This window comes from Passer montanus, unplaced genomic scaffold (assembly GCF_014805655.1).
Source record: "Passer montanus isolate IOZ18808 unplaced genomic scaffold, ASM1480565v1 scaffold33, whole genome shotgun sequence".
Taxonomy (NCBI): domain Eukaryota; kingdom Metazoa; phylum Chordata; class Aves; order Passeriformes; family Passeridae; genus Passer; species Passer montanus.
In genome coordinates, this window is record NW_024368041.1 from 1,773,935 (window position 1) to 1,786,102 (window position 12,168).

A 12,168-nucleotide genomic window follows, 5' to 3' on the forward strand; every position below is an offset into this window, starting at 1 on the left:
CAGAAATACAGACAAAATTGAATTTTGTGGAAATAATAGAGCAAGTACTAAAAGAGAGGGAAGACAATAGGATTGTGACAATTGATGCATAAATCAAGAGCCCTGATAGAAAGCTGAGAGGTGTCATTTTGGCTTCTAGGAAGTTGAAAGAAACCTAGGAAATTGCAAAAGGAGTTTCAAGGAAAAAGGTAGATGAATAATTTTGTAACACTGAAGGATCTGGAAAAAAGATTCAAAGGTAATCATGTTATTGGGAACTGTCATTCTCCCCCACTTTAATATTGCCTCCTCTACTGCCTCTGCTTCATTTGGGAACAGGATTTTAACTTACACAGAGTTTTCTTTCCAAGACCAAATTTGTCCCTTGGAAATAGCCCATTATTCACCTTCCCTCCACTTTCTGCCTAACACAAGGAGACCAGATGTAGAAAGGAGTAGGATCTTCTCTAACTGAGCAGAAAAGAGAGGTAAAGAAAGCAAGAAGTGGCAAATTCTTCTCCTGAGGTTGCAAGACCTGAAGAAAGAGGCTGAAGGCAGCTGCTACAACCTCCATATAGAGTTGCATCATCAAAAAACAGCCAGATTTCACGACTTCTCACATACATCATTAACCCTTACAGAGGAAGAAACTGGATTTTTGGATCAGACGTTACTTGAGTAGCCAATGGAAAAAAATGCTACCTATTCTATTATTGTCATGGTCTCTTATTCCTCCACAAAGGAATTGAAATTTAAACATAAAATCTTATAGTATCTTACTTTTTCCTATCGATTATGAAAATTGTCAATTATTGTATCCTAGACCCTAGTATGATATGAAAACTATTTGCCCTTAAGAAATGATGTATAAATGATGCAAGGATAAGTAGCCACAAAATAGATCACTGATCAGCAGAGAGCTGATTTGGAGTTATTTGATGTTAATCTGAGGGCACTTGCTTTTGCAATACCAGGTAACATTTATCTTGTAGTTCAGAAATATGCTATGATAACCATGTTTAAAGATGTAAATTACTCAAAACCAGCTTGAAAATAGAAATTATGTACTAACATTGTTTAGCTTTTTTTTTTTATGTGTCTCAGATTGTATTTACCCAGGATTGCCAGCTCTATTATGTTGTATTCATTTCTGCTTCAACACTGTTAAATTTCCAGTTATAGTCACTCTTTTTGCTGTTATATTCTTTTGGCATAATTGATGTCACTGTTGCAGTGTGTATGGAAAGAATCATATAGCTTTGTTTATGTTTCCCAGCTTGGTAGTCATAGTTATTTTAACTACAGGATAGGAACAATTCACAAAAGACTATCTTTTTTTTATTTTTTTTTTATTATTTTTTTTTAGAAAACTTTACTGCATTGCTAACTTTTTAACTCTTTCTCATGTTTGGATAATGTTTTAATTGAGAAGTGACAAGCACAGTGACTGACAATACAGCTGAAGATAATTTAGCACATGAAAACCGCAGGATTCAAAAGGCAGTCCTCTGTTGACAAGTAACAGGACAAGTTCCTCCTGAAAACAAGAACTTTAACTTTACTGTGCAGGTGACTGCACTGAATCCAGCCCTGCTCCTGCAGGAAACTGCTCCAAGTCTTCCCTTCTCTTTTGCATTCTACTGGAGTGATCATTCCTGGTTTGCTTAGGTAATCTCCCTCTTTTTTATTACGTTTCCTCACAGTTTATTATTTTAAATAGCCTGATGATATTTTGGTTAAAAGACCAGTACTGTGTAAGACCATTCTTAGAATCAAAAATGGTCTTAGTTCCCTATCTCTGAGAAAGTATTTTGTCCATAGTATTTCTAAGTCACAGAGGTCATGCAGAAAGTCTTGTCACACTGAGCTATTCAGTTAAAGCAAGATTATAAAGAACACTAACAAAAACAAAGCTTATCCCTCATCTGCAATGATCAGCTTCACTGAGTATGTTACAAGATTCCTCATTTTCCATTCAGTAAGAGCTAATTATCACCAATCTACTGAGCTGGAAGTCGCCTTACATACTAAAGAGGCTGCTGATCCTCTGACTTGTAAACAGCTTTACTAATTTTCTAGCTTCATCACTTGTGGGGTTACAAAGATTCTCTGTGATGGCAGAATTTCTGGTATCATATATATATTGTTCAATTAATGGGAAAACATATATGAAAAATAAAATTTAAAAATGTAAATAACTTAGCAATATCTGCTTTGTGTTTTCTTACAGCCTGAGATCTTTACTTGCATAAACTTTCTTAGCAGAATCACAGGATGGGTAAGGTTGGAAGGCACAGCTGTGGGTTGTCAGGTCTAACTTCCCTGCTATAGCAGGGTCTTAGAGCCCATGGCACAGTATTGTACGCAGATAGTTCTTGAATATCTCCAGGGAGAGAATGACCTCTCTGGGCAATCTCTTCCAGTGCTCAGTCACCTGCACAGGAAAGAAGTTCTTCCTCTTACTCAGGAGGAACTTCCTGTGCATTGTCCTTTTGCTTGGAACCACTGAGAAGAGCCTCTGTTCTTTTGACATCCTCACTTCAGATACTGATGAGATCCTCACTTCAGATATTGATGAGATCCCCTCTCCAACCTCTCTTCACAGGGCTGAACAAGCTCACCTCTGCCAGCCTTTCCTTTTAAGAGAGATGCTCCAGTCCCTTAATCATCTGTGTCACCCTCAACTGAATCCACTCCAGGAGCACCATGTTGTCTCTTTTTCACTGAAAAGTGCAGAACTGGGCACAGCACTCCAGATGTGCCTCACCACAGCTGAGTAGAGGGGCAGGATCACCTCCCTCAACCTGCTGGCAATGGTCTTCCCAAAGCACCCCAGAATTCCTTTGACCTTCATGGCCACAAGGGCACTGCCGGCTCATGGACAATTTGTCCACCAGGATCCCCAGGTGCTTCTCCACAGATCTGCTTCCCAGCAGGTCAGTCCCAGCCTGTCCTGGTCCATAGGGTTATTCCTCCCTAGGTGCTGGACCCTGCATTGTCCTTTGCTGAGTTTCAGGCAGTTTTCAGCCCATCTCCCCAACCCTTCTGAAGGGTTCACAGAACTTTGGGGTGTTGGCCACTCCTCCCAGCTTTGTGTCATCAGTGACCCTGCTGAGGAGACATCTGCCCCTTCATCCAAGTTATTGGTTAATAAGTTAAACAGTCTGGAACCTTGGAGGACCCCACTAGTGACAGGTCTCCAACCAGACTATGCCATTGATTGCAACCCTTTGAGATCTGGTGTTCAGCCAGTTCTCTATCCACAAAAACAAATAATATACAAATTATACAAAAAATAATTGAAAAATATAGTATCAAGCAATGTGAATCTCATTTGCTGGTTTGGTTTAGGTTTTGGTTTGGTTTTCTTAATCTTGTGATTCAAAGAGAAATAATGAAATCTCTGAACCCATGATAATTTTTTCAATGTAGAAATTAACATGTGGCAGAGCAACAAAATTCTACCTGCTCAGAAACTTTACGTTAGTCTCCTAACTATTTTTCTTATACATCTTTTGTTCTCATGTCTCATACTGATTTTGCAAATTTGAAGAACAGTTCTCTCAGTGTCCTCAGTGGCTGACAAAGCAAATAATTCATAAGAACATTTCCAAAACTTCCTGAAGGCCTGACAAAAGCAACTTACAGTGGAAGTTCACTGGAAGATTTCTAACCAAGGTAAATAGAAAATGAAAATAGTTATTTCTGCTTAAGTTTAACCAGGCAACAGATAACAAAGAATACATTCAATTAAAATAGAAAATAAGCTTTTAATTGTTAAATGTGTTTCAACCGAAACTAACAAGTAAAAATTCTAAAAAAAAAAAAAAAGAGCTACAAAATATTAGTGATTCAAGCCTTCTGCTTGATCTTATCTAAAAAAAAGTTACAGTTAAATAATTTTATTATTCACTTTAATGAAGGACAGTGTAACTCTTTCTAAATCATTAAAAAATATTAGACAAGGAATGCAGATAACACATAACATAAAATCACATAACACAATTTTAATAAAACCTAGAGTGCCGGGGTCGGCTGTGATTTGTCTCTGCCCCAGCACGGGAAAAGGTGGTTCTGGGCAGGCTGTGCTCTCGAAAAAGGAGTCTGGACTCTTGCTTTTGGTCTTCAGTTGCGTTTATTGTTCCTTATCTACAAAGTTTTTCTGTCTGTCCAGCCGAGGTCTGATCAGCAAGACAGCCAAAGGCACTCTCTCCCCTGCCCACGGGGCTGTTGTCTCTTTTATAGTGAAAACTACGTATTAGATATTTACCTTTAATTTCCAATACTTTCCGCCCTTGTTGGCAAGTGCACCTTCTCTATGAACCAATCCACACATGCCAACATCATCCTGAACATAGATGCCAAGGAGAAGAAAGAAGAAGGACAGGGCACACCCAAATTCCTCCATCTTGGGACTCCTGATCCATGCACAGAATTCTAGACCCCCTTGTACAACATATAAAACCCCCCCATACAGTGCATTATAATTCGAATTTTATCAAGTGAGCATCATCCCCTCACCATTCAGACCTGAAATTCTCTCATTTCCTCACATTCCGGTGTCATTTCTTTAGAAGGACCAAAGTCAAGCCACCAGGTACTTTTGGCAATATTTCAGGACCTCCGAGCCCTCCAAGGGTTGTCTCGGTAGCTCTGGACATCCGGAGTGATGTACTGAGTTCCCACACTAGAGATTAAGCTTACAATTAACTTTTGAAGAAATAATTTGTTAATTCTGGTCAGATCCTGTACATTTAATCAATTTTGCTCATTTAAGCAGTGCAAATACACTTCAGGTAAATGTTGAAGAAGAATAAAACTACTTCAAAAAAACTTTAGGCCTGCCCTTACTGTGAGGGGTGTATTGCTTCTTTTGACTGTCATGTTCCTTTTGTGACAAAGATTCTGAGTTCTTTTCCTGTGGGTGCCTCTGCTATTGCTACTCCCTGGGGCCATGAAGTGTGTGACAGTCAAAGCCTTTTTCTCAGGGGGTACAAACAACCCAATTTCAGTGCTAAGGAGAGAGTGGAAGTCTGTTGGAAAAGGTCACTAAACACTTCCAAATGCTACCAGTTAATGCATTTGGTGGATTGTGCTGAGTATGGAATATAGAAGCAAATCCCATTTTAGTTCAATACTGCAGGCTCAGTGGTCACTAGGAAAGGCTTTTTTAATAGTAAGCCAACAATAGTTTGGAGATTGTGAAGTCTGTTTTCTTTTTCAGCTCAAAATGAATGTGACATTTGTCCTGACTGTCAGCTCCCTGATGTTTTCAGTCTAAAGCACTGTTAGTGTGTTTCTCTGAGTTTTTAATCTGCATTCATTATAGCCTTCATCCTTATTATCAAAATCTTTCTTTATATATATAATATATGAAATTCTGAATTATAAGCTGAACTTGATACTTCCTGCAATAATTGCATTTCATCAAAGGTCAAAGATTGACTGTCATCTAAATAAGACACTCCTGAGGATGATGTTACAGTATGTTCTTCCGAATCATCTGTTTTTTCACTGAAACATTTCATGCATATTTTGAAACTCTGTGGCAAACCTGAATAGTTGTAGCAAATTTCCTATAATAACTCTGAATTTAACCTCTAAAATTTTGCTTTTTATGTTTGCTTTTGCAGTACTTAAGATATCCATCAGGTTTTTAATGATCAGAATCATAGATTAAAGTGTAAATGTTAGGGTTTGAGATTTATGCTTTGTTCTGTGAGACCAAAGCATTTTGATCTTGGTGTGTGAAGGTGTCAGTAAGCCAATTTGTGATGTTATTTCATTCTGCCTTTTCCCATAATGAATTGATTCACCTTATGGTCTTTTATGATGCCTGCATAACACCTAAATGGAGAGTTTCAGGGATCCAGGTTTGTTTATTTGAAAATAAATTAATAATCTTTTTTAGAACAACGGACAACCTTTGGATCTCTGTTTTCAGTCTGGTTGAACTGCCATTTGAAAGGATCCTATCAACCATAAATCTAAATCCTCCCATGTACTGTAAAACCATGAAATGTCTGGGCTGTATCAATGCTTTTTCACATCATTAAGTCAATGGAAGTGCCAAACTGTAGAAATAAAGGAATTCAGCCTTGTCTGAAAAGGACAACATAGCAAAAAAAAAGAGAACTGTTATGCAGCTTAAATTCATGGTTAAAACATTATTTTACTTAGACTCTACAAACTATCACTTGATGGAAAACCTTGATGAAGTTAAATATTTGTGCTGGCATCCTGCAGCACTTCAGACAGTGTGAAACTTCAAGAAAATGAGGCTGCTCTCAGTCTGGCATGTAGGCACATCAATGGTCTGACCACAGTCACATTTTTTTTAGGCATCATGGAATACGAGAGTTTTAAGTTATGTTTTAGAGACAAATAGTGATTGTGACATTTCCTACTATTTCCTACTCATCAAGAGGTAGCAAGAAGCCAAGTACAGTATCTTTTGTTTGGGGAAAAAATAGCTCTTGGTGAGTGAAGAAATGTCACAGTGAAAGAGAGGCCTGATTCTCAGCAGTAAGAGAGATGATATACAATGTGGGGTTAGAGAAGAAAGATCTCAAAAGTGAACACAAAGATCTCAAAAGTGAAAACAAATTATCTTTGCAAAGTATGATGGGCAACAGAGAGTCAGAGGAATGTTGTGAAAAAGAACTTAGGGTTTTAAAGGAGGAATCTTTTGAAAAAAAGAGAAGTAAACTGACCTCAGAAGCCCCTAGTCCCCTCTGGGACCAATTTCAATTTCCTGTGATGTCACATGACATCTAGGTATTTGCCTAAAAAAATAAATAAAAATACAACAATGAGTTTTATCCATACTTGATTTTCAAGACTAGACTGGAAAAAAGTCTAGGTCCTAGTCCTTCTTTGAACAAGATATTTAAGATTCATAATATCATGAGATCAGAGTTAGCCTGAGATAAAGAAAAAGTCCTTCTTTGAACAAGATATTTAATATTGCTAATATCATGAGATCAGAGTTAGCCTGAGATAAAGAGAAGGTTCAGGTAGTCATGGGTTCTTCCCAGGAGTCAGCCAGGAGGCATAAGCATCCCACTGAGATACTCACGGATCTCCCTTCCAAACCATGCCTTTAAGATCTGAAAGGTAAAACTTGGAAACTTTACTACCTTCAGGAGAATCCCAGTCTCAAATTTATCAAGGATTTTTTAAAAAAATCTTAGTATACTTCAGTGATCACCAGTGGACCATTGTATTTTTTTTGTAGTGAGGATGAATTCATGTTGTCTGGAAGGTAGATTTATTGCTTGTAGATCATAGACCAAAAAAACACATCAAGCAATACATACATTTTGCAGATTAATTAACTATGGTCTTTAAAGCTATCAAAAACACATTTGTCCCATTTTTTCTAGAATATTAACAGTTTAATAACAAGCATTCTCCATTCCCACAAACTCTTAAGTCAATGAGTTCAAAGTTAATTCCAGATTGGTGGGTTTGGTATACAGAAGGACTAAGCAAGAAAAACAGAACATAGCTTTCATTACTTCACTCAGGGACTGGGAAATAGACATGGCTGTTTACTAATAATATTGTATAACCTGTTGTCAGGTATTGCACAATATAAACATTTGTACTACATAACTCACCCTTACTCCAAATACTTAAATTTATATTGTTAAAGTGAAAGCAGGGTCTCATACAGGGGTTAAGCTTAAAACCAGTCAGGAAATGAACAACAAAGTGCAGTGCACATCTATCAGAAACAACTGCAATACCTACGGCAGCAGCATCACACACAGAAACAAATTGCTGGAGTGGTGGTATGTAAGCAGTGAAACCTTCTTTCATTCAGTTATAAATTCTTTCTCTCTTGTTCCTATACCAAAGCAGCTCTAACTCTACACATTACCTTCCTTCTATCAGTCTAATAACAATTTCCATAAGCTAATTGACCAATTGCCTATTTGGTGTCTGAATTCTGACTACTTTTCCCTCAGTAATTTCAGCTGAATGCAACTCCTTGGCCGCTCGACTAATTAGCATAGCATTTAAAGCATATGTCATTTTAGACTCTACCTGTCTTCAAAGTATGACTAAAAATGATCAGTTGGATCAAAACCTGTTAGGAGAACAGAGGGACTGGTACACAGACTGAAAGACATACAGACCTAAGAGTGCATTTCTGGGCACTAGCCCAAGGTAAGAGACAAGATGCACCAGGTCACCAGCACTTCAAGGAGCTCCTAAAAGAACAAAATTTCACAGTCACGCAGTTCTGTAGCACTCTTCTTACCACTATATTCCAGTTTTATCACAGCATTTCTTGTGCTGCTTTTTGGGAAAATATAGTGTGGTGTTATCATACTCTCACAAGTTTTAAAGCATTCACCTGGTACACTAATAGTTTTGTGCATGTGTGTTCATACTTTTTATATCTGCAGACCAAATGCCAGCCAAGTTATTTCCACCCATATCACAGGTTCTATGAGTAGGAAGGAATAATGTTTATTCCCTGAAGAGGGGAGTAAAAGTGAATTGGTTTTGCCCCAGTAATGTCAGTGGTGCAGTTAGGATAGCTTAGAAGCCAAATAAGTTATGCTAATGGAACGTAATTCTTCCACTAACTGACACATCCTATCACTGAAAGCATAAACCTTTCTATTGATTTTGTTTATGTGAATTTTGAGGGAAAATAAGAAAGCATAAGCAAAGATATTCTCTTGCTTCTCATAATGTCTAAATAATCATTAACCAGTATGTCTCAATCATTTACGTGTTATGATGGAAATGGAAGATCCATGGGACATAGAAACAGTGCTAAAAGTTATAGGAATTGACTCTTTGCCACTTTTTTAGAAATTATCCCCAGGAAGAAGATTGAGATTTAGAGTTTATGTGTTTATATTTTTAAGTAGAAGTTTTAATAGCTTTTTATATTGATGTTGACAGCTTTCTTTATAGAAATGGGGATTTTTCAGTGTAATGCTTCTCATCACAAAATCCCAACACAGTGGGGAAACCAAACCAAACCAAAACATAATTTTATTTTTTTAATCTCCTAGTTTCAATTGAGCCTTCTCATAGACAGATATTTCAGACCAGGTTAGATTTTAAAAGCAAAAGTAGGCAGAACACACTTGAGCAGAATAGAGGCTCCTAGAATAATGAAAAGTCTTATAGTTAGGTTACTCCCATAGGAGCAAGGAGATTAAGCTTTTAAATTACTGCTCTGTGGGAGTCACTTCAAGCATTTGAATCTGATTGTTCTTTGTAGGTGAATGACGTAGTCACTGAACTATTGCTATGTTCTCTCTATCCCTTACTAAAGGAGATGTCATTCTATGAGCATATGAATGAAGACGTATTGCTAAGAAAGGTATACTTCCATGCATTCATTTGTTTAAATTCAATTTTAATAGTCCTAAATCTAAATATTCACAAGTGGCTCTGCATTGATAAGTATCAATCCAAAAATTTTGCCTATTTAAATGGTTTTTTTATTAATACTCTACTTCACTGAAGGCTCTATTATGCACTACGGCCAGGTCACATTGCCAACACAATTCCAACAGTGAGACAATGCCTAAAAAGAATTACAGAGCCCTGCTTTTGAATCTGATGCCAATATTCTGTATAACTTTGCTTATGGGAATGTATAAAGTGTACTGTGGTCTGCTAAGTGCTGAAAAGATTTGCTGTGAGACTATAGTCACCTAAAAATCAAACTTCCAGGTACTTACTTACTTTGAGTGTTAAAAATTATGCAAAATCAATGGAAAGTACTGACATACCAGAGTGATACAATAACTCAGTTAGAAGTAACAAATTTAATATTCTTTTAATAGACAATGGTTGATAATTTCAAAGAAATCCTAAGAAATAATACTAACCATAAATACAGAAAAAATCATTGTACAGTACATTTTTTCACTGGTCCAGAGTTGCTTTTTATCTTAAAACAGGAGGGCTGTCTTTTGCAATTAAAGGTAAATGGTTTAAATTCAGCAGTCAAAACAGTTAATTTCATCTAAAATGTTAAAATCTTTACTTCATATATACTTCTATAATATTTATCCACAGAAAGCCTTTAACATTTCAAATGCCTTCTCACTCTAGACAAAAAGAAACCACCAAATATAGTAATACTGGGCCTGCTGAAATAATGGGAATTCATATTTTAAGACAGATCTATCTATAAGATGATTCTTTTATTGTCTCTATTAGAGTGATTGTTTCCTTGATTCCTAGAAGTGATTAGCTAGCCATGAGCAGATTGTGAAGGTGTAAGGCAGACATAATGTGTATATATTTAGCATATTTGCATTTCATAAATGAGAATCTAAATCCTAAAGAACATTTTGAAGCACCTTTAAAAATATTTGCTATATCCTGAATACTGCAAATCATGCACAAATCTGAAGAATTTTAGGGATTCTATAATTTCACCAAACTGAAGTATATATCCAATACAGAATGTTTCTTTAATTTTTATATCTTTACATTTGTAGAATATTTTGCTGTCACCTTATACCCTGGTATGATTCCCATTGTAATAAACAGTTTTTAAAACCAGTTAAGTATAGTATAATTATGTTCTATTTTGGATGCTTGTTCAAGTGTTCCATTAGTTTCCCAAGATGTCTCTGTTAATTCCATAAATTTGTCAGTTTGCACTGTTGACATTAAATAAACTAGATGCTGTTCAATTCAAAGGTTTTGCTTTTGGCTCTAAGATTCAAGTTCCCTCATATGCAACAGATTTCTTCTCTTTTGCAATCTATTTGTTATAATTATTTGTGCAAAGTTGAATTTTTAACTTTGTGTTTGCATGCAATGTGGCAATGCTGAGCTTGACATTATTGTTTACAACTGGAGAAAATTCTTTTGAAAATACACATCTCATCAATAGACCAACATGTGACCATTTTCAGTGGAAATAATCCTCATGAAGCCAGTAAAATAAATTGTGTGCTTGAGTTTTTGCTGATTACTTTTTTCCAGCCTCCTCTTCCCCATCCCAACCTTTTTTTTAATGTTCTGCCATTTACTTGGAAATTAGTGTGACATAATTTAATTAAAAAGGTAACGGAACTGCTTTAAGCTTGCTTCTCAATTTGTGGTTCATGGTAAATGGTAGGTGTTGTCACACATATTCTTTGCCAATGGATTTCATATGGATTCTTGTCACCTTGATGCTCAGCTTCACAGTAATGTCCAAAAATCTGTAATAAGATTTAAAAAACATTTAAAACACCTCTACCAAATAAACCTCTGAACTGGAATATTTGTGTTTATTGGGAAAAAAGGTAAAAATTAGGAGATTATGTTATTATTTCACTTTCTGCTAATAAAGCACCTGAGGACATCAGTTAAAATTCAGGCACTGCTGTGCTAAGCCATGCACAGAGTCTTCACTTACATGTTGTTCATTCTAGCTGGAAGTAAGAGTGCATTTTGGTATTAATAATGTATGAAAAGAGCAATAGGAGTACACTACAATGACCAGTGGATAAGCATAAAATAAATATATGATTATCATAATATTTTGAACTGGCACTTATTGTTTTTTCACAATGGCTTGTATGGTGTTATGGTTTGTATGTGTGATCAAAACAGTGTTGAAAGCACACCAGTGATTTAGCTATTGCTGATCAGTGCCTACACAGTCTCAGGGCCTCCTCAGTTTCTCTTGCTTTCCCAGAAGTGACTGAAGGGATGTGTCACAGCTTGGCACTGTCTTCAGCAATAAAACTGATGAAAAGAAGGAGGAAAGGGAAACTTTGGAGTGATATGTTTGTCTTCCCAAGCAACTTTAAAGCATAATGAAACCCTGCTAGCCTAGAGACATATTAAACATCTGCCTACCAACGATGAGTAGTAAATTAATTCCTTATTTTGACTTTCTTGTGTGCACAGCTTTGCTTTACCTATTACACTGTCTTTATTTCAACACATGAATTTTCTCACTTTCACACTTCAATTCTCTGCCACATTCCCACTGGAGAAAGGGACTGAGTGGTTGTTTGGGGCTGAATATCTCACCAGGGTTAACCCACAACCCACTTATCCTCACAAACAAGGAAGAACTCATTGTTAATGAGAAGGTTGGCTTGGCTGCAGTGACTGTAATAGCCAGGTGTTCAACATCCTGTGATGAGGGAGCAGGGCAAAACCACAAGATCACACTACTGGAGTGCAGGAGATCAGGCTTTG